The following is a 25,086-nucleotide window of genomic DNA, read 5'->3' on the forward strand; positions in this document are numbered from 1 at the left end:
TAGCCTCAGAAATTTTTTTATTTATTGCTCGATCACGTTTCTGTATTATCCTGGTCCGCTCTCAAGCTGAAAATTTTTTCAGCTAACAGTGTGAAGAGAATGTGTTTAACCTTCAAATTTAGTGACACTTTACTACAAGGAATGTGTCCTGGTGTTCGTTTCTGCATTTAAACTATATATACTGAGTCAAGAAAAATTTCCCTCTGTTTGTCTTTAACCCTTTCAGGGGTAAAATAAATAAAAAATTAATTTTTCCTTGTTTTTATTGTATTAATTTTCATACAGTGAGACATAAAAATCTAAAAATTAAGTGAAATATACATAAATTGAACAGATATAGGGTGGTTTCAAATGGAGCCACTGCCCGCTAAATGTCATCATTTTTGATGATAGAGCAAAAAGCAATTCCTTTCTGCAGATAAGCATAAGGCTACCTGGCAGTGACTACATGTCCTTCTGCTTCTGTGGGGTTTTTTCTTTGTGCTGCAGTGCACACAGCACCTTGAGGTTCCACGTTTTGGCAGATGTTTTGCTTCCGATATACGTTTCTCATGGGGAACAACAGTTTTTTTTTTTTTTTTTTTTTTTTTTTTTTTTTTTTTTTTTTTTTTTGCAGATGGTTCTGACGGTGTACTGGGATGGCCAGGACTATCTTTGAAGACATTACTGCATACCAGGCCTGTGGGAACACATCTTCGAAAATCCTTTAGCACTTGCTTCGCTGTTGGATTACATAATCGAAACAGAATAAATGCATTTCCAATAGAAATATCAACTATATACCAAAATAATATTAGCCACCACCTTCGTGATTTCCTCTCTATTGCATAAAAACTGTTCATCATATCTGCCTTATCGACACATCCCATATTTGCATTATATGATTTCACTATTTTTGGGCAAGGTACCTTTGTGATTTTTCCATCCTTTTCTTTACAGCTGACTTCTTCAATACATACAGGCGAATCAATTGTGGACAGCAATATGACTACACGTTTGTCTTTCCATTTGATGCAGGCAATGCCATCAGTCAAACTCTCCTCTTTGCAACTCTTTGTCTGTTTTTAGCGTAGGAAGTCCTTTTCTGTGTGATCTAATTGTTCCACAGGCAAAAAGTCATTCATCTTTTAGCTTCTGTAAAACTGAGACACTGGTAAAAAAATTGTCAAAGCCTTTACACATACCTCTCACAATTCTCTCTCCTAAGGATTTTTCCAGAATGCCTTCAACTTTTCCAGTATATATCTGAAAATCACAAATATATCCAAGCTTATCAGCTCTGATCCCCTCTTGATTGGCTTTTGGGGCATATATTGTTTTAATGTGATTCGTCTTTTGAAGTTCACCATGCATTCAACTATAGCTTGCTCCTTAGTAGGTGCATAGAATTCTTTGAAGTTTATCAGTATCTGATTGATTAGTGGACAGATTTTATATAATTTGTCATAATGTCTGCTCTCCCTTGAACGCATAACAGCGTTGTCATTGATGTGAATATGTGTCAAAATCCAGCTGAACCTTTTTACCGACATTAGTGAGGAAATGTACTCATCTCGAAGTTCTTTATGTGATGACCAGCAATCACGTTAATAACAAGGTTTCGTGATTTCCATTAGAATGTTTATAGCCAAAAATACTTTAAGTTCTGCTTTAGAAAGAGGCCTGAAATTGCCACCTTTCTGTGTTGCGTACAGGTTAGACTGGAAAACTATGTGTTCTAACATAGTGTCACAAAACAGACACAAAAAAATCTACTGGTTGCATACCTTCACTGTCATTTTTAAGTTTTCCTCGTACACCAGCTTCCTCTGAAAAATTGGCGGCAAAGTTCATTGCACTGATGTCCTTTCCCCATGAAAAATTCGCAATGGAAGACAGTGGCAAATCGTCATTAATGTTGAAACTATCATCACTGTCACTGTCAAAATGGTCCTCACTCTCACTTTCCAAAATAATTTGAGATAAAACAGGTGTTTTCATTCGCAAATCCAGATCACTGTCTTCAGCTAGCACATCACTTTCACTGTCACTGCTAGTGTCAATCTGTGAGTCGGGATCTGAAGGAATATCTGCGAAAAAGCACTCCAGAATTTCCTCATCCTTTAGTCTGTAAGAATACATCACGTGAAACTGGAAAAAAAAGAAATTCGTCACACCTACTAATGCTGCCGTTACAGGAACAGTGGTTTCAAATGAACCACCACGTCATTCACGGAAATAAATGCATTATTTTGGTTATTATTACAGTACATATAGTATTAATGTGAACAAAACAGTATTCTGCATTTAATACATGCGTAAAAGTTACCTAATGCAGAAGAGTACAGTCACAATTTGAGAACAATTACGTTCGCGCACAGCGTACAAAAATGGCTATCCAACTCGCCTCACTACTTGCTATTATTTACAGGTTTTGAAGCGGTTCCAGTGACAGCTACTACACTCCTGGAAATTGAAATAAGAACACCGTGAATTTATTGTCCCAGGAAGGGGAAACTTTATTGACACATTCCTGGGGTCAGATACATCACATGATCACACTGACAGAACCACAGGCACATAGACACAGGCAACAGAGCATGCACAAAAATGGTTCAAATGGCTCTGAGCACTATGGGACTCAACATCTTAGGTCATAAGTCCCCTAGAACTTAGAACTACTTAAACCTAACTAACCTAAGGACATCACACACACCCATGCCCCAGGCAGGATTCGAACCTGCGACCGTAGCAGTCCCGCGGGAGCATGCACAATGTCGGCACTAGTACAGTGTATATCCACCTTTCGCAGCAATGCAGGCTGCTATTCTCCCATGGAGACGATCGTAGGGATGCTGGATGTAGTCCTGTGGAACGGCTTGCCATGCCATTTCCACCTGGCGCCTCAGTTGGACCAGCGTTCGTGCTGGACGTGCAGACCGCGTGAGACGACGCTTCATCCAGTCCCAAACATGCTCAATGGGGGACAGGAGATCTTGCTGGCCAGGGTAGTTGACTTACACCTTCCAGAGCACGTTGGGTGGCACGGGATACATGCGGACGTGCATTGTCCTGTTGGAACAGCAAGTTCCCTTGCCGGTCTAGGAATGGTAGAACGATGGGTTCGATAACGGTTTGGATGTACCGTGCACTATTCAGTGTCCCCTCGACGATCACCAGTGGTGTACGGCCAGTGTAGGAGATCGCTCCCCACACCATGATGCCGGGTGTTGGCCCTGTGTGCCTCGGTCGTATGCAGTCCTGATTGTGGCGCTCACCTGCACGGCGCCAAACACGCATACGACCATCATTGGCACCAAGGCAGAAGCGACTCTCATCGCTGAAGACGACACGTCTCCATTCGTCCCTCCATTCACGCCTGTCGCGACACCACTGGAGGCGGGCTGCACGATGTTGGGGCGTGAGCGGAAGACGGCCTAACGGTGTGCGGGACCGTAGCCCAGCTTCATGGAGACGGTTGCGAATGGTCCTCGCCGATACCCCAGGAGCAACAGTGTCCCTAATTTGCTGGGAAGTGGCGGTGCAGTCCCCTACGGCACTGCGTAGGATCCTACGGTCTTGGCGTGCATCCGTGCGTCGCTGCGGTCCGGTCCCAGGTCGACGGGCACGTGCACCTTCCGCCGACCACTGGCGACAACATCGATGTACTGTGGAGACCTCACGCCCCACGTGTTGAGCAATTCGGCGGTACGTCCACCCGGCCTCCCGCATGCCCACTATACGCCCTCGCTCAAAGTCCGTCAACTGCACATACGGTTCACGTCCACGCTGTCGCAGCATGCTACCAGTGTTAAAGACAGCGATGGAGCTCCGTATGCCACGGCAAACTGGCTGACACTGACGGCGGCGGTGCACAAATGCTGCGCAGCTAGCGCCATTCGACGGCCAACACCGCGGTTCCTGGTGTGTCCGCTGTGCCGTGCGTGTGATCATTGCTTGTACAGCCCTCTCGCAGTGTCCGGAGCAAGTATGGTGGGTCTGACACACCGGTGTCAATATGTTCTTTTTTCCATTTCCAGGAGTGTAGAAGGCAGCACCAACTAGGCTGCTGAATGGTGTCCCAAATGTAGCCACTGCCCTTTTGCCACAAAATGAGAAAATTGTAGGTGGTTTCAAACGGAACCACTTCCCCTGAAAGGGTTAATGGTCATCAACTCAAGAAACTCTCCGCCCTAATGCACCAGGACTTTCTTCAAAAGCGATACGCCCGATAGTTATAGGATAAAATAAGTTTTAGGAGGATTTTTTGATCGAATTGAGTAGGGAATCCGGACTGTCTGAAATCTACCAGAGCAAACGTGTTTCATAATTGCAAATGCAAGCATGATACAAAGCTAGCAATGAATTTAATTATACTCTTTGAAGTGAAATCCTCGTTATAGTGTTCAGAAATCATCACTGAAGATATCAGTGCCAGGGAAAGTTTGATTCAATCGGAACGTGTGCTCAGATGCCCAAATGGCTAAGGCGACTGCTCGTGAAAAACATGAAATGCGTATCTGAATCCCGATATGGCTCAAACTTTCATTAGTCACAACATTTTAAAACTTAATAATGTTGAATATGGTACCTAACATTCTACATTTGTCCCTTTTTTCGCACGTTTATTGATTAAATAAACAAAGGAAACGTTATTTGTTGCAAATTTGAACAGAGCGTAAGGAAAGAAACAGAAATTTTGAAGAGCGGTGGATGCTACAGATAACTTTATAATAACGAGGAAAGAAATTTTTTGTATATTTTCAGATCCTTATGAGACTGGTCGGTTTTAAATCAGTAATTGCCACTTTGATACAGACATTAATTTCTTTTCCTATTGTTTCCTGTGATTCTAACAGCAAATGTGAAAACGTCAGCTAATTTTTACATCAATTTCTCAGAAAAATATTCAGTGCAAAATTAAAGTAGAACATAAGTCAGAAGCTGAGATATGAATGGTATAGTGCTCCAGAACACAGATATGGCTTTAATGATTGTGTATATTGGCTGAGTGTACCCCTCCGCCCAGTTACTCGATAGATCTGATTGCGCGATAAATTGTACGTCCCTCTGTAAATTGATGGCTAAGTCAGCTCAAAAGTCGGAGGAAGGCCAGCTCTGATAGGACCAGCCAGGGTAAATATCAAACCAACCTTCAGATTTACGTTAACTTCACAGATACTGAAAAGCTATAACCAGATATCATAGTAAGTGGATGCAAAACCAGACTTATGCAAAGAAATGGTCCCTATTATTATCGTCTTAAAACACGGTGTATGAAATACTGATCATTCCTTTCTTAATAAATAAGCATTACATTCATCCTCAAAATGCATCTGTTGCCTACCTACAGTGCACAGATGTCGCGTATTTTGAAGAGTTCAGTATACTAGGTTTGTGATAATCTATATTTGAATACGAATTCTAAAAAATAAAAGGAAAGAAAATGTGAAATCGCACTTCAAATAAATTTCCAGGACAATGTTTAAATGGTAGAGCTAGGCATCCTGTGCAAGACGGACGAGGACTGGGGAGGACTCAGAGTGTTACGCCAATCCCACTAACAATTTTGATGTGCAGCCTTGCACTGAAACTGAAACTGAAACTGAGCCAGTGGGACTCACTTCACCTGTTTTGGTGAAACCTGTTTTGTCCGGTGTCAGTAGGAGGCAAATACTAAAGGGTAGGGGGTCTATTGATCGACAGCAATTCAAACGTACAGCGAATGATGGTACCCCTTAGGGAAATGGGTGCAAGAGACAGGAAAGGACACCAGGTGGACTCAGGGTGTGTGCCGGAAGCCTCATTTAACATGTTGAAGAGCCTATTCCGGCAGTTATTGAGTGAGGAGGATGCAACCAGCTGCATATTGTGGCGCACGTTGCAGCAAATGATGCCAGTCGTCTGGGCTCCAAGGTCATACTTGAGTCATTCCAGCGAGTGGCAAAGAAGTTTGAGAAGGCCAGCCTTGCACATGGAGTTTCAACAAAACTGGCAATTTGCAGCATTCTCTACAGAACTGATGTGGCCCTTTCGTTCTGAATCGACTGGAAGGATTGTACAAGAGACTCTGAAGATCCTGTAACAAGCTAGGCTGCGAAATTCTGGACTTGCACAAAAAGGTTGAGAACTGTGGGCCCCCCTAAATGGGTCAGATGTACAATCGTGGACAAAACGAGCGAGACCCCTCGCCTTCTCGTTATGTTGATCCGCACAGCTTTAAAGTCTGCTACACAGCATAACAGGCAAGGCGACGAAGTGCTACCAACATACACTCCTGGAAATGGAAAAAAGAACACATTGACACCGGTGTGTCAGACCCACCATACTTGCTCCGGACACTGCGAGAGGGTTGTACAAGCAATGATCACACGCACGGCACAGCGGACACACCAGGAACCGCGGTGTTGGCCGTCGAATGGCGCTAGCTGCGCAGCATTTGTGCACCGCCGCCGTCAGTGTCAGCCAGTTTGCCGTGGCATACGGAGCTCCATCGCAGTCTTTAACACTGGTAGCATGCCGCGACAGCGTGGACGTGAACCGTATGTGCAGTTGACGGACTTTGAGCGAGGGCGTATAGTGGGCATGCGGGAGGCCGGGTGGACGTACCGCCGAATTGCTCAACACGTGGGGCGTGAGGTCTCCACAGTACATCGATGTTGTCGCCAGTGGTCGGCGGAAGGTGCACGTGCCCGTCGACCTGGGACCGGACCGCAGCGACGCACGGATGCACGCCAAGACCGTAGGATCCTACGCAGTGCCGTAGGGGACCGCACCGCCACTTCCCAGCAAATTAGGGACACTGTTGCTCCTGGGGTATCGGCGAGGACCATTCGCAACCGTCTCCATGAAGCTGGGCTACGGTCCCGCACACCGTTAGGCCGTCTTCCGCTCACGCCCCAACATCGTGCAGCCCGCCTCCAGTGGTGTCGCGACAGGCGTGAATGGAGGGACGAATGGAGACGTGTCGTCTTCAGCGATGAGAGTCGCTTCTGCCTTGGTGCCAATGATGGTCGTATGCGTGTTTGGCGCCGTGCAGGTGAGCGCCACAATCAGGACTGCATACGACCGAGGCACACAGGGCCAACACCCGGCATCATGGTGTGGGGAGCGATCTCTTACACCGGCCGTACACCACTGGTGATCGTCGAGGGGACACTGAATAGTGCACGGTACATCCAAACCGTCATCGAACCCATCGTTCTACCATTCCTAGACCGGCAAGGGAACTTGCTGTTCCAACAGGACAATGCACGTCCGCATGTATCCCGTGCCACCCAACGTGCTCCAGAAGGTGTAAGTCAACTACCCTGGCCAGCAAGATCTCCGGATCTGTCCCCCATTGAGCATGTTTGGGACTGGATGAAGCGTCGTCTCACGCGGTCTGCACGTCCAGCACGAACGCTGGTCCAACTGAGGCGCCAGGTGGAAATGGCATGGCAAGCCGTTCCACAGGACTACATCCAGCATCTCTACGATCGTCTCCATGGGAGAATAGCAGCCTGCATTGCTGCGAAAGGTGGATATACACTGTACTAGTGCCGACATTGTGCATGCTCTGTTGCCTGTGTCTATGTGCCTGTGGTTCTGTCAGTGTGATCATGTGATGTATCTGACCCCAGGAATGTGTCAATAAAGTTTCCCCTTCTTGGGACAATGAATTCACGGTGTTCTTATTTCAATTTCCAGGAGTGTACTTTGCACAGACGTGAAATTGAAAAACTATCCGAAATTTGTCAGACTGTTTTCAATCATGTGTAAGACTATACTAATTCTAATTAGTGTGTTAAACACAGCACGTAAATATAACATATAAATGAAAGAAGAAACGCTAATTAGTATGAACTGTACTAATAAACATGAATTTCAGCTTATTGACATAACTGTTTTAGTAAGACAAAGTACCCCAGATCGTTAGCTACTATTAAGATGCTGATGTATCGACTGCAACTAGAATATTTCGAATAAAGAGTAGGGGGAATTATTTATGTGGCCCTCATCTTCACTAACTGTCGTAGCTATTTTCGTTGTTAGGATTTCGTCACTTAAATCGGTAAAAATGGAACCCTACTAGTCTCACTTTCTTGACTGTCTGTCTGTCTACCCAACCCTTAAAACCCGTTTACCTCGAGTACGGGTAGACATAATAAGTGGAAATGTATCGCACTTCCTGCGGTATACGGTCCCTTGGTGGTGTAAAAAAGTGAGCTTCTATGTCAAGGCAAAGAAAATTTACGCGAAAGGTCAAAAAATGGGTCTAAGAACTATGCGACGAAACTACTTAGGTCATCATTCCCCTATACTTAGAACTACTTAAATCTACCTAACCTAAGGACATCACACACATCCATGCCCGAGGTAGGATTCCAACCTGCGACTGAAGCAGCCGTGCGGTTCGTGACTGAAGCGCCTTGAACCGCTCTGCCACCGCACCCGGCGAAACGCGTTTCACCTCATGTATAATGATAATATATAGTGAGGATAAACTGTAGTCGCCAGCAACTCAGATCGTTTAATTACGGAACTTCTACGAAGCTACATTCAAATTTTGTTCGAAGTTGTCTGTAATATCCACTTATAAACACTTCTGAAGACGCTGGCAGGTACTGCAGTACCCTAACAAGTAGTTAAGAACTTATTGTTATTGGTCCATGCATGACACTTTATTTCAATATCAATTTAACGCATCTAGGTGTTTGTCTATGGCTGAAAATAAAGAACAAAAATAAATAAACAGCAAACAACTTCGATGTTCAAATTAAAAGTAACTCATATGTCGCATAATTTCGTTGTTACATCTACATGAGTACATCTACAGCATTTCTTTTCTATCCAGACTTACGTGCCTGGCAGAGGGTTCATCGAACCACCTTCGGACTATTTATCTATCGTCCCACTTTTTAACAGCGTGCGGGAAAAAGGACCACTTAAATCTTTTCTTACGAGCCCTGAATTACATTATTAGTATGGTCATTTCTTCCTATGTAAGTTCCCATTGTAATAATCTTCCGTCATTCAGAACAGATGTTGGTGATTTAAATTTCGTGCAAAGATCTCGCGGCAACGAAAGACGTTTTTGTTTTCATGAATGTCATCCCAACTCGCTTATCAAATCTGGGACTCTCTCTCCCCTATTTCGTGCCATTACAAATCGTGCTACCGTTCCTTGGACGTTTTAGGCGTGCACCGTCAATCACGTCTGTCAAGGATCCCATACCGCGCAGGAATACTATAGCAGTGGACGGACAAACGTAGTATACGCAGTGTTTTCAGTAGACCTGTTGCGTATTCTTAGTGTGCGGCCAATAAAACGCAGTCTTTCTTTTGCCTTCCCCACATAAGTATGTTTTCCGTTGTTACAGTTTACGTTTTACTGGGTACTGAGATGAACTGACAGTGTGTTTTTTCATGTAACAGAAAGTTAATTATTGTTACTGGACGCAGCTTTCGTGTTTAATGTATTCCCCATTCAACAGAGTAAACTCCTCGTACACCACACATAACTGTTTCAAAGTATTAAGTTGTTACTGATGTTACCAAGCTGCAATGGTCATCTAAACTTGCCGTTTTGAAACAAAGGAATATATTATAGCTAAATATGGAAACTAAGAAGCGGACTATCCAAATCAGCAAACATTTCCGGTTCAAGTCGTTGCAGTAGGATACACAGTAACGTAAATTAGGAGCAAAGTCCATTAGTAGATCGTTATCAGGAAAACCAGCCCTCACAATGCAAACTGCCACTACTGAACGAAAGTTTCCAAACATGTCAGTGAGTAGTCGAGGAAAGTGAAGTGGACGCATTCTGTCTGCTGAATCGCAACGCGCGCAACTTACGAGGGGACCTGCCAAGTGTCATACCCTGATCTTGCTGAAACTTCGCTCAGTGAAAGAGGGGACAAAATAAGCGATCACGTGTTTCGGCTTGTCTGCATACACTCGACCGATTTTGAGAAATCAAATGGTTCAAATGGCTCTAAGCATATGGGACTTTACATCTGAGGTCATTAGTCCCCTAGACTTAGAATTACTTAAACCTAACTAACCTAAGGACATCACACACATACATGACCGAGGCAGGATTCGAACCTGCGACCGTAGCAGCAGCGCGGTTCCGGACTGAAGCGCCTAGAACAGCTCGGTCACAGCGGCCGGCGCGTCTGAGAAAACAACGATCAAAGTTTTCAATGCGTTGTTGCTATAGTGTAGATACCTAGATACCTTTTAGCGTGTAAGGATTCAATTGAACCGGTGGCGCAGCGGTTATCGTCACGACTTTGCGCTGCGAGTTCGAAACCCGGTTGTCTCCCCCCCCCCCCCCCCTCCCCCAGCCCCTCCGCCACTTCACTCTCTGAATTACTATGTAATGAAAGAAGTAAAAAATAAAATAAATAAAAACGAATGAGAAAATGACGTGAAATATTTATGAATGTCCTTGCAACCTTACAGGTTGTAAGGAGGTTCAAAAATATTTTACATTATTTTCTCATTCGTTTCTTATTTTTTTTAATTCATTAATTACACAGAAAGTTAGTTGGCGAATAACGACAACATTATTTCAACATAAATTGCAAATAACATTCGTAGATAATTCTGATAGATGGAGAGGAAAAATAATTATTGAAAAAAGCAATATGGTCTCGAACTCGGAAATAAAAGTTAAGAAGGAACGACGGAAACCACTGAGCCACCGCTTCAATTACATTTTCGGGCGCAAAAGGTATCTACACTATAGCAACAGCGCGTTGATAACTTTGACCGTCGTTTTCTCGGAAACGGTCGAGTGTCTGCAGAAAAGCCGAAACACATGTTCGCTTATTTTGTCCTCTCCTTCACTGAGCGAAGTTTCCCGACAATCAGCGTATGGCACCTGGCGAGTACCCTTCGTTAGTCGAGTCGCTTCTTACGCCCGGCGAGAACTATACCTCAGAGTAAACTGCGCCACTTGGAAACACTGCGAGCGAGGATAAGCAGGTTTTCCTTCTTATAAGGCAACCTTCTACAGCTAAAATTCACGGAGTGTTCTTCAAGTTGCCTCAGATATTTCAGAAATGTTTCTTGCATTAGGCCTGCCGTATATGCAAAACCAAACATTTCATATCATGTAATATTTATCAGGATAAGACATGACAAGAGCGGACCAGTCCCTTCTGAGAAAAATTACAGATTCTGAGTTGCTCCACTATGTAATGACACGGGTACGGGCTTGCCATCGCTTCCCGTGCTACACATATTCGGCCAATGCGTTGCGCCTGCAGTCGTGGAGGAGGCATTCTGTTTCCTACTGACGCTGTTTTAACCGCAGCGAATCATTCAGTTAGCGCTAAATGGCCCATCTGACAGGCAGACAAGGGCGCTATAATAGCACTCCATGCGCACTGTAAACAACCAACGCGTTTATTGTGTGTTGTCGCAGGTTCGGATCCTGCCTCGGGCATGGATGTGTGTGATGTCCTTAGGTTAGTTAAGTTTAAGTAGTTCTAAGTTCTAGGGGACTGATGACCACAGATGTTAAGTCCCATAGTGCTCAGAGCCATTTGAACCATATTGTGTGTTACATGTGCAGTATGTAAACTGGCAACGCCACCAACACACAATACCACTAATCTATGAAACAACTGTAGCAAAACAGAGCATCCTCGTTGTCCATGTGATGGATAAGACGTCTAATTCGCAACATAAATGTCAATGCAAGCAGCAATTTCTGTTAAAACGTGCTTCCCGGACCAAACATCATACATTTCCTACGTCTTCAGTGCGGATCATGTAGCAAATGTAATTTAAAATACATAAAAATATCGAGTGGATTAACTAACATAATTATGAACCATTCAAGAACGTAAAGCGATGGTCACATAGTTGTCAAACTTTTCTACGGTGTTGCCACTGTCCTTTAGACTAGCAGCAGGAAGAAAACGTTCCCACAGCAAATGTGCTGAGATAGCTTGAACTGGCGAAGCTCGCACTCCGAAGACTCCACATCTTATTATTTTATTATTCTATCTTAAATGAACTGCGCAGAAAATCATTCACCAAAAGTGAATAACTTTTTAGCAACACCAGATGATATTAACAGTTTGCCTGCGCTGCTTAGCCGTGCGTTCAACGGCGTCATATCACGGACCACGCGGCTTCTTGTGCCGTCAGTTCGAATCCTTCCCCGGCCCTGGATGTGTGTGATGTCCTTAGGTTAGGTAGGTTTAAGTAGTTCTAGGTCTAGGGGACTGATGACCTAAGCAGTTTCGTCGCATAGTTCTTAGAGCAATTTTTTGACCTTCCGCGTAAATTTGCTTTGCCTTGACATAGAAGCTCACTTTTTTACACCACCAAGGGACCGTATACCGCAGGAAGTGCGATACATTTCCACTTATTATGTCTACCCGTATTCGAGGTAAACGGGTTTTAAGGGTTGGGTAGACAGATAGACGGTCAAGAAAGTGAGACTAGTAGGGTTCCATTTTTACCGATTTAGGTGACGAAATCCTAACAACGAAAATAGCTACGACAGTTACTGAAGATGAGGGTCACATAAATAATTCCCCCTACTCTTTATTCGAAATATTCTAGTTGCAGTCGATACATCAGCATATTAATCGTAGCTACGCTCTCGATCCAAATCACGTTTACAGGAATGAAAATAAAATCCATTTGCCTATACACGTGGTAATTCAGATCCCAGTATTAATGCCACCGCGTTTTAGAAGTTCGAGCATTCCCATTGCTAGCTACCTCATGAAACACTTCGGCTAATGAACGTTTTCTGGCTGTGGCGAGTCTAATGGAGAATTCGAAACATTTTAGAATACGTTAGGCAGCTATGTCGCCCTTTATTTCTTGGGGTGGTACAGAATTATCCTACTAAATTTACTCGCTAATAACAGTATTTAGTTATTTCCATAAACATCCCGAATGATTGTCACATAAGCGGTGACATGTTGTTGTTGTTGTGGTCTTCAGTCCTGAGACTGGTTTGATGCAGCTCTCCATGCTACTCTATCCTGTGCAAGCTTCTTCTTCTCCCAGTATCTACTGCAACCTACATCCTTCTGAATCTGCTTAGTGTATTCATCTCTCGGTCTCCCTCTACGATTTTTACCCTCCACACTGCCCTCCAATGCTAAATTTGTGATCCCTTGATGCCTCAAAACATGTCCTACCAACCGATCCCTTCTTCTAGTCAAGTTGTGCCACAAACTTCTCTTCTCCCCAATCATATTCAATACCTCCTCATTAGTTACGTGATCTACCCACCTTATCTTCAGCATTCTTCTGTAGCACCACATTTCGAAAGAAGCTTCTATTCTCCTCTTGTCCAAACTAGTTATCGTCCATGTTTCACTTCCATACATGGCTACACTCCATACAAATACTTTCAGAAACGACTTCCTGACACTTAAATCTATACTCGATGTTACCAAATTCCTCTTCTTGAGAAACGCTTTCCTTGCCATTGCCAGTCTACATTTTATATCCTCTCTACTTCTACCATCATCGGTTATTTTACTCCCTAAATAGCAAAACTCCTTTACTACTTTAAGTGTCTCATTTCCTAATCTAATTCCCTCAGCATCACCCGACTTAATTTGACTACATTCCATTATCCTCGTTTTGCTTTTGTTGATGTTCATCTTATATCCTCCTTTCAAGACACTGTCCATTCCGTTCAACTGCTCTTCCAAGTCCTTTGCTGTCTCTGACAGAATTACAATGTCATCGGCGAACCTCAAAGTTTTTACTTCTTCTCCATGAATTTTAATACCTACTCCGAATTTTTCTTTTGTTTCATTTACTGCTTGCTCAATATACAGGTTGAATAACATCGGGGAGAGGCTACAACCCTGTCTTACTCCTTTCCCAACCACTGCTTCCCTTTCATGCCCCTCAACTCTTATATCTGCTATCTGGTTTCTGTACAAACTGTAAATAGCCTTTCGCTCCCTGTATTTTACCCCTGCCACCTTCAGAATTTGAAAGAGAGTATTCCAGTTAACATTGTCAAAAGCTTTCTCTAAGTCTACAAATGCTAGAAACGTAGGTTTGCCTTTTCTTAATCTTTCTTCTAAGATAAGTCGCAAGGTCAGTATTGCCTCACGTGTTCCAACATTTCTACGGAATCCAAACTGATCTTCCCCGAGGTCGGCTTCTACCAGTTTTTCCATTCGTCTGTAAAGAATTCGCGTTAGTATTTTGCAGCTGTGACTTATTAAACTGATAGTTCGGTAATTTTCACATCTGTCAACACCTGCTTTCTTTGGGATTGGAATTATTATATTCTTCTTGAAGTCTGAGGGTATTTCGCCTGTCTCATACATCGTGCTCACCAGATGGTAGAGTTTTGTTATGACTGGCTCTCCCGAGGCCATCAGTAGTTCAAATGGAATGTTGTCTACTCCCGGGGCCTTGTTTCGACTCAGGTCTTTCAGTGCTCTGTCAAACTCTTCACGCAGTATCTTATCTCCCATTTCGTCTTCAGCTACATCCTCTTCCATTTCCATAATATTGTCCTCAAGTACATCGCCCTTGTATAAACCCTCTATATACTCCTTCCACCTTTCTGCCTTCCCTTCTTTGCTTAGAACTGGGTTTCCATCTGAGCTCTTGATATTCATACAAGTGGTTCTCTTCTCTCCAAAGGTCTCTTTAATTTTCCTGTAGGCAGTATCTATCTTACCCCTAGTGAGACAAGCCTCTACATCCTTACATTTGTCCTCTAGCCATCCCTGCTTCGCCATTTTGCACTTCCTGTCGATATCATTTTTGAGACGTTTGTATTCCTTTTTGCCTGCTTCATTTACTGCATTTTTATATTTTCTCCTTTCATCAATTAAATTCAATATTTCTTCTGTTACCCAAGGATTTCTATTAGCCCTCGTCTTTTTACCTACTTGATCCTCTGCTGCCTTCACTACTTCATCCCTCAGAGCTACCCATTCTTCTTCTACTGTATTTCTTTCCCCCATTCCTGTCAATTGTTCCCTTATGCTCTCCCTGAAACTCTCTACAACCTCTGGTTCTTTCAGTTTATCCAGGTCCCATCTCCTTAAATTCCCACCTTTTTGCAGTTTCTTCAGTTTCAATCTGCAGTTCATAACCAATAGATTGTGGTCAGAGTCCACATCTGCCCCTGGAAATGTCTTACAATTTAAAACCTGGTTCCTAAATCTCTGTCTTACCATTATATAATCTATCTGATACCTTTTAGTATCTCCAGGATTCTTCCAGGTATACACCCTTCTTTTATGATTCTTGAACCAAGTGTTGGCTATGCTTAAGTTATGCTCTGTGCAAAATTCTAAAAGGGCGGCTTCCTCTTTCATTCCTTCCCCCCAATCCATATTCACCTACTATGTTTCCTTCTCTCCCTTTTCGTACTGACGAATTCCAGTCACCCATGACTATTAAATGTTCGTCTCCCTTCACTACCTGAATAATTTCTTTTATCTCGTCATACATTTCATCTATTTCTTCATCATCTGCAGAGGTAGTTGGCATATAAACTTGTACTACTGTAGTAGGCATGGGCTTTGTGTCTATCTTGGCCACAATAATGCGTTCACTATGCTGTTTGTAGTAGCTAACCCGCACTCCTATTTTTTTATTCATTATTAAACCTACTCCTGCATTACCCCTATTTGATTTTGTATTTATAACCCTGTAATCACCTGACCAAAAGTCTTGTTCCTCCTGCCACCGAACTTCACTAATTCCCACTATATCTAACTTTAACCTATCCATTTCCCTTTTTAAATTTTCTAACCTACCTGCCCGATTAAGGGATCTGACATTCCACGCTCCGATCCGTAGAACGCCAGTTTTCTTTCTCCTGATAACGACGGCCTCTTGAGTAGTCCCCGCCCGGAGATCCGAATGGGGGACTATTTTACCTCCGGAATATTTTACCCAAGAGGACGCCATCATCATTTAATCATACAGTAGAGCTGCGGTGACATAAAGATAGAAAATTCATGTTTTTGAGTCCATAAACTCTATGCAGCAGAAACTGCAGATCATTTTGCCATTTTCATTGCGAAATTGACGGCTTATTCATGTGTGGGGTAGTAATAGAGGGCTGTTTGCCTGGGTTATCTGCTAGCGTAGTGAAAGGTGTTTGCTACTGCCTTGGAGGTCTGGTTTGTTTTCGGTTCTGATCTCGATGGAGACAGATAGACTACCAGTAAAGCAATTTTAAGAAATTCTCGCGCCCCCAATACGTTTTATTGCTTCCTTTATTCTGTACCGGCGCCTTGTGGATGTCAATATGAAACTCTAGTAGAATTTCATACTTGTTACTGCCTACTTTTTCCACTTGTGTCAATAATTGAATTGAATGATTTTTAACTGAATTTCGTTATGAATCATCACGCATTGTTAAATTTGCACACTTTCATGGTAGGTCAGCAAGGGTAATCCAGTATGACTGGTCTGAACGTTGACACAGACAGTTTCGCAGCCGAATGCACGTAATGTTTTGCTAATTCGTAACGATCTGGGGTACTTTGTCTTACTAAAACAGTTATGTCAATAAGCTGAAATTCATGTTTATTATTACAGTTCATACTAATTAGCGTTTCTTCTTTCATTTATATGTTATATTTACGTGCTGTGTTTAACACACTAATCAGAATTAGTATAGTCTTACACATGATTGAAAACAGTCTGACAAATTTCGGATAGTTTTTCAATTTCACGTCTGTGCAAAGTATGTTGGTAGCACTTCGTCGCCTTGCCTGTTATGCTGTGTAGCAGACTTTAAAGCTGTGCGGATCAACATAACGAAAAGGCGAGGGGTCTCGCTCGTTTTGTCCACGATTGTACACTACCCATCTCAAGCTACTATTCAGGGATTTTTAGATTAGGCGAGACTCCATCCACTCCAGATAACGATAGCTGTAGGAAACGCAGAAGTACCCGTGTGAGATTGAAAGAAATGAGTCTCACAGGTGAGAGTATTAAAACCCTAATGGTTAACAGCCGAAGCATTTGCTACAAAGTGCTAGAGTTTGAAGTGCTCCTGAAAAGCAGTGAAGCTCACGTAATACTGAGTACAGAAAACTAATTGAAACCTGATATTGTTAGCAGTGAGATTTTTGGGAAAATTTAGGCGTATATCGAAAGCACAGGCAAATGGGCGATGGAGATGGTTACTTTGTAGCAGCAGGCGAGAAGAAACTCAAACCCACCGAAGCAGAAATTGCGGCTACGAGTGAGATTTTTTTGGGTGGGTCTCAGTATCAGGGGTGGCATGAAATGATAAATGGATCCTTCTGTTGCCCACCAGACCGATGTAGCCGAAAACTTTAAAAACCTCCATTCACTTGTACGTAAGTTCCTCACTCATACTGTAATGAACGATGTAGATTTCAATCATCCAACAATCAGTTGGGAAAATTACAGTTTTTTTAATGGTGGGCCTGATAAGACATCCCTTCAAACATTACTAAATGGCTTCTCTGAAAACTACCTTGAACAGATAGTTCAAAATCCCACTCGTGATGGAGAGATATTGAATCTAATGGCAACAAATATTCCTGATCTGTTTGAGGATGTTCGCGTCTAACTGGTATCTGTGACCACGACGCAGTTGTGGCAACAATGATTACCAAAGTACAAAGGGCAAGTAAAACAAGCGGGAAGGTTCAGTAAACTAGATAAAAAATCAGTAGTGTCATATGTCATTGAGGAACTTGAAACTTTTAGCACAGGGAAGGAACATGTTGAGGAACTGTGGCTCAAGTTTAATAGAATAGTTGACCATGCACTGGAAAGATATGTATCCAATAGAACATTTCATAATGGAAGGGAACCTCTATGGTATACAGTCAGTGTAAAGAAACTTCTAAGGAAACAGATGTTACTGCATAATAGGTACCAAACAAGGCATAGGGTTATAGATAGAGAGACGCTGAAAGAAATGCGTTTGCTGTCATGAGAGCAATGTGTGGAGCCTTCAGTGACTACCGGAGCAGAATATTATTAAATGATCTTTCACAAAACCCAAAGAAATTCTGCTCGTATGTAAAGGCTGTTGCTGGCTCCAAAGTTAGTGTCCAGACCCTAGCAAATGAGACAGGCACTGAAATTGAGGGTAGCAAAGGAAAATCTGAAATGCTTGACTCCTTTTTATAATGTTCCTTTACAAAGAAAAACCCAGGAAAATTGCCCCAGTTTAATCGTCGTTACATTGAAAAGATGAATTAAATAAGTATTAGTGTATGTGATGTTGGGAAACAAGTGAAATAATTAAAATTTAACAAAGTTCCATGGCCTACTGGAATCCCTATCATATTCTATACTGTATTTGAAGCTGAGTTATCCCATCTTCTAACTATAATATATCGTAGATCCCTTGAACAAAAATCTGTGCCCAGTTCTTGAAAAAAAAAGCATAGATCACATCCGTCTACAATAAGGGTAGTAGAAGTGATCCACAAAATTACCATCCAGTACCTTTGACATCGATCTGTTGTAGAATTCTGGCATATATTCCGAGCCTAAACATAACAAGGTACCCCGAACAGAATGACCTCCAGCATGATTCCGAAAGCATCGATCATGTGAAACACAACTCGCACTTTCCTCACACGACATGTTGAAAGCTTTTGATCAAGGAAGTCAGGTAGATGCAGTATTTCTTGATTTCCGAAAAGTACTTGACACAGAACCACATCTAGGCCTATTCTCAAAAGTATGATCATATACGGTCTCAAGTGAAATTTGTGGCTGGATTGAGGACTTTTTGGTAGGGAAGACTCAGTATATTATCATGGATGGAGAGTCATCGTCATATGTAGAAGCAACTTCAGGTGTGCCCCAGGGAAATATGTTGGGACACTTGCTGTTCGCGTTGTATATTAATGACCTTTCAGGCAATATTAATAGTTACTTTGACTTTTTGCAGATGATGCAGTTATCTGTAATGAAGTACTGTCTAAAAGAAGCTGCATAAATATTCAGTCAGTTCTTGATAAGATTTCAAAGTGGTGCAAATATCGCCAACTTGCTTTAAATTGTCAAAAACATAAAACAGGGCACTTCACATAACGAAAAAATGTAGTATCCTATGACTCTAATATGACTGAGTTACTGCTGGAATCGGCTAACTCATACAAATACCTGGATGTACACTTTGTAGGGAAATGATATGAAATAATCATCTAGATTCAGTCGTGGGTAAAGCAGGTGGTAGATTTCGGTTTATTGGTATAATACTGAGGAAGTGCAATCAGTCTACAAAGGAGACTGCTTAAAAATCACCTGTGCGATCGATTCTGGAATATTGATAAAGTGTGTGGGACCTGTACCAAATAGGATGTATATAGAGAAGAGCAGCATGAATGGTCACAGGTCTGTTTGAGTGTCACAGAGATACTGAAGAAACTGAACTAGCAGATTCTTCAAGGTAAACGTAAACAGTCCTGAGAAAATCTGTTAACAGAGTTTCAAGAACCGGCTGTAAATGATGACTCGAGGAATATACTACAGCCCCTACGTATCGCTCCCACAGAGATTGCGAGGATAAGATTAGAACAATTATAGCACGCATAGAAGCCTTCAAACAATCATTCTCGCCGGGCTCCATATGCGAATGGAACGAGAAAGAACCCTAAAAACTGGTACACTATGATGTAGCCTCTGCCATGCACTTGACTGTAGTTTGCAGGGTATAGATGTAGAATGTACTGGAGGAGGTTCATATTTTTCACCCTTTAAAACAGTATCCCGACCATACCCTGCATGGTCAGTTGCAACTCAGACACCGCGGCATCCTCCCAAATTTTGACTGTACCCTCCTCTCTCCCCCAGTTTCTCACCATAAGTTCTTCCTTTAGGTATCGTTTTTCGTTTTATTTTTGCATAGTGGTCCTTACAGTTTATGGTCCCTTTACCAGCCCACCGCTATATGTATTGCACTACCTGTGTCTAGTATTAAGTTATGACTCTGTAGCGATTGGCAACGGCCTTGCCGCAGTGGATACACCGGTTCCCGTGAGATCACCGAAGTTAAGCGCTGTCGGGCGTGACCGGCACTTGGATGGGTCCACCATCCACGCCGCCATGTGCTGTTGCCATTTTTCGGGGTGCACTCAGCCTCGTGATGCCAATTGAGGAGCTACTCGACCGAATAGTAGCGACTCCGGTCAAAGAAAACCATCATAACGACCGGGAGAGCGGTGTGCTGACCATACGCCCCTCCTATCCACATCCTCAACTGAGGATGACACGGAGTTCGGATGGTCCCGATGGGCCACTTGTGGCTTGAAGACGGAGTGCTAACTATGTACGGTTACTTGTCTCCATTTAATTGTTCCCCTAATGAGGTTTTTTTTTTTGTTTTTTGTTTTTTTTGTTTTTTTTGTTTTTGAGTTACACCGTTTATATAGATCAGTTCCCTTTGACAGCCCATCTTTATATGCATTTGTACTACCTACGCCTATTATTAATTTATGAGTATGGTGCGGTTATTTGTCTCCGTTGAACCGTTCCCCTAAATGGTTTAAACCATTTTATAAATCACACTGCAATTTCATGTTGATCATGTACTACAGGAAGTTTCAGTTCCCTCCACAACATGCCAACGGATGTATTTGTACTACCTATGACTAGGACTATTTTATGACTATGGAACGATTACTCCTCTCTATTTAATATGTCCCTCTAATGGTTTTTGTTGCAATTGTAACCATTTTTATAGATCACTCTGTAATCTTTAGATTATTAATATTTTATCAAAGGAAGTTTCTACGGTACTTCTAATTTCAGTGTTACCTTAACGGCTTTTACCGCGTGCCCTGTAATTCCCCTCTATATATTTCCCGTTTTACTCACTGTCTTTTTCCTTAATTTATTTTGTAACGGTTCCCAGCCGTCGTTTGGTACGTAATCGTGTGTCTTCCGTCTCCATTCTTGCACCCTGCAGCGCTATATTTTCGTGTCTCTCGTCGACAGCTTCTCTAGGGCACATTGCGCGCCAGCGGTTTCAGTAACATTACGTCAACTGAGCCGTTACGTGGCCTGGCCTTCCAACTTCAAGCACAGTCAAGTAACTTTTGCGGGAATCTGTTGATTTTTCGTCACTGGTGAGTCTTTATATTTTTCTATCCAAACACAGGTTTATTCCGTACAGTTTTCCTGCGGGGTCTTATTCCAGTCCTGTTTGAGGCCCATACCCGCGGCTACATTGCCTTCGCCTGCTACTCATTAAAATTTTTGATGTTTCTTCCTGTAACCATCCAATTTAGGCGGTTCCGGAAATTTGAAAATCATCCGAACGTTGAGAGACCGGTGTATTTTAACGAACCACTATTAAATTACTTATGTGAGTACTTGTTCCCCTGTCCTAGTTAATTGCCTTATTGTTACCATTATTATATCTTAAAATTCATATTATATTTAATCATAGATATATACACCTGAAGATGTGATTAAATCGTCGTGAAACCGATTGTCTATGGTCGTGTAATAAAGAAACTGCTAACAACTAATGCGGCTACCAAAAAGTTGTTTAGAGTATTTTAAAAGTATTTTTAATTTTTTTAAAATATTTATTATATAACTAGTTTTGAAAAATACTGAATTTTGCTCATCTAAAAAAATCTGTAACTGAAGAAACAACAATATCCTCCAAATAGCTTCATTATGTTACAGGATTTAAATATGTCGAACTCGTGATATTTACAAATGCTGCACTAAGCACAATGTCATGTCGCGCAACGATAAAAACAGCAGAAAATGCCGGATGGTGCTCATGGCGATTTCTAGTGTGATTCTAAAATCAGTCATTAGATTGACTCACTGGCCAGGAAACATCATGTCTTCCTACCTTCAGGTATAACACTCTCCCCTACCGAAAATACCTTGTAAAGAATTTACGATCATATGGGATATAAAGGGAAATTTATAACTGCGTTGAGGATTTCTCAGTCGAAAGGACGTTTCACATTATCTTGGATGAGGAATCATCAGGCCTGCCCCAAGAAAGTGTGTTGGATTTATTGCAGTGGGCACACTGCACAAGATTTATTGCAGACATTGCAGTTATACACCACGAATTGCCGTCTGGAAAAAAGTACTCAAATATTCAGTTGGACCTTGGGAACATTTCAATGTGACGTAAGGATTGGCAACTGGTTTAAATATTCCGAAATGTAAAATTTTTCACTTTACAAAACAAAAATATGACTATAATATCAGTGAGATACAATCGGAATCAGTCAAATCATGTAAACTGTAGGGAATCGTAATGAGACGAACCCATTGGCTCAGTTGTGGACACAGCAGATGGTAAACTTCGGATCATTGATAGAGTACTGGAAAAAAAACAATCTGTTGCCAGAGGGGACTACTTAGACAACATGTTAGTGACCCATTCTAGAATATTTCTCAACTGTGTGGGACCAGAACCAAATAGAATTGACAGGGAAGATTGAAACTATACTAAGAAGGGCAGCACGAATAGTCGCAGGTTTGTTTCAACCTTGGGAGAGCGTCACGGATAAGCTGAAAAAATTCAAATGGCTCCGAGCACTATGGGACTGAACATCTGAGGTCATCAGTCCCCTAGACTTAGAACTACTTAAACCTAACTAACCTAAGTACATCACACACATCCATGCCCGAGGCAGGATTCGAACCTGCGACCGTAGCAGCAGCGCGGTTCCGGACTGAAGCGTCTAGAACCGCTCGGCCACAGCGGCCGGCGATAAGCTGAAAAGCCAGAACTTACAGACACTTGGAAATAAACGCAAACTGTTCCGTGGAAGCTTAACTACGATGTTGCAAGAACTAGGTTTAAGTGAGGAATGGAGGAACGCACGACAGCCACCTACTGCAGCGACCGCGAAGATAATACACTCCTGGAAATTGAAATAAGAACACCGTGAATTCATTGTCCCAGGAAGGGGAAACTTTATTGACACATTCCTGGGGTCAGATACATCACATGATCACACTGACAGAACCACAGGCACATAGACACAGGCAACAGAGCATGCACAATGTCGGCACTAGTACAGTCTATATCCACCTTTCGCAGCAATGCAGGCTGCTATTCTCCCATGGAGACGATCGTAGAGATGCTGGATGTAGTCCTGTGGAACGGCTTGCCATGCCATTTCCACCTGGCGCCTCAGTTGGACCAGCGTTCGTGCTGGACGTGCAGACCGCGTGAGACGACGCTTCATCCAGTCCCAAACATGCTCAATGGGGGACAGATCCGGAGATCTTGCTGGCCAGGGTAGTTGACTTACACCTTCTAGAGCACGTTGGGTGGCACGGGATACATGCGGACGTGCATTGTCCTGTTGGAACAGCAAGTTCCCTTGCCGGTCTAGGAATGGTAGAACGATGAGTTCGATGACGGTTTGGATGTACCGTGCACTATTCAGTGTCCCCTCGACGATCACCAGTGGTGTACGGCCAGTGTAGGAGATCGCTCCCCACACCATGATGCCGGGTGTTGGCCCTGTGTGCCTCGGTCGTATGCAGTCCTGATTGTGGCGCTCACCTGCACGGCGCCAAACACGCATACGACCATCATTGGCACCAAGGCAGAAGCGACTCTCATCGCTGAAGACGACACGTCTCCATTCGTCCCTCCATTCACGCCTGTCGCGACACCACTGGAGGCGGGCTGCACGATGTTGGGGCGTGAGCGGAAGACGGCCTAACGGTGTGCGGGACCGTAGCCCAGCTTCATGGAGACGGTTGCGAATGGTCCTCGCCGATACCCCAGGAGCAACAGTGTCCCTAATTTGCTGGGAAGTGGCGGTGCGGTCCCCTACGGCACTGCGTAGGATCCTACGGTCTTGGCGTGCATCCGTGCATCGCTGCGGTCCGGTCCCAGGTCGACGGGCACGTGCACCTTCCGCCGACCACTGGCGACAACACCGATGTACTGTGGAGACCGCACGCCCCACATGTTGAGCAATTCGGCGGTACGTCCACCCGGCCTCCCGCATGCCCACTATACGCCCTCGCTCAAAGTCCGTCAACTGCACATACGGTTCACGTCCACGCTGTCGCGGCATGCTACCAGTGTTAAAGACTGCGATGGAGCTCCGTATGCCACGGCAAACTGGCTGACACTGACGGCGGCGGTGCACAAATGCTGCGCAGCTAGCGCCATTCGACGGCCAACACCGCGGTTCCTGGTGTGTCCGCTGTGCCGTGCGTGTGATCATTGCTTGTACAGCCCTCTCGCAGTGTCCGGAGCAAGTATGGTGGGTCTGACACACCGGTGTCAATGTGTTCTTTTTTCCATTTCCAGGAGTGTATTATACCAATTACGGCGCCCACAGAAGCATTTAAGCTCTCACTGTTCCTGCTCACCACCCCAGTACGCGAATGGACTGGAAGTAATACAATAAGTGATAACCACTTTGTCACGGACAGAAATGCAGTATGATACGATTTCTACATCTACATCTACACTTTGCAAACCACTGTGTCGTGTGTGGCAGAGGGTACCTCGCATTAATGTTCCTTCGCGTTCCATTTGCGATCAGCGCAAAAGAACGATTGCTTAAACGACTTTAAGCCAGTTTTAATTACACTGAAGCGCTAAAGAAACTCGTTTAGGCAGGCGTATTCAAATACAGAGATACATAAGCAGGCACTGCGATCGGCAACACCTATATAAGACAACAAGTATCTGGCGCAGTTGTTAGATCGGTTACTGCTGCTACAGTGACAGGTTATCAAGATTTATGTGAGTTTGAACGTAGTGTTAAGGTCGGCGCACGAGCGATGCTACACAGCATCTCTGAGGAAGCGATGAAGTGGGGATTTTCCCGTACGACCATTTCACGAGTGTAGCGTGAATATCAGGAATCCGTTAAAACATCAAATCTCCGACATCGCTGCGGCCGGAAAAAGGTCCTGCAAGAACGGGACCTACGATGACTGAAGAGAATCTTTCAGCGTCACAGAAGTGCAATCCTTCCGTATATACCAGTGGAAAATTGAGGTGGTGTATTTGTCGCAGTAGACAAGAAATTCATAGCCACCGAGATAGAACTTGAAGCTGCAGTATCAGGGTTGGGCAAAAATGGTAACTGCATCCATCTATCGCCCACCAGACTCATCTCCTAATGTAACCGAAAAAACATC

This window comes from Schistocerca cancellata, chromosome 4, assembly GCF_023864275.1.
Source record: "Schistocerca cancellata isolate TAMUIC-IGC-003103 chromosome 4, iqSchCanc2.1, whole genome shotgun sequence".
NCBI lineage: Eukaryota > Metazoa > Arthropoda > Insecta > Orthoptera > Acrididae > Schistocerca > Schistocerca cancellata.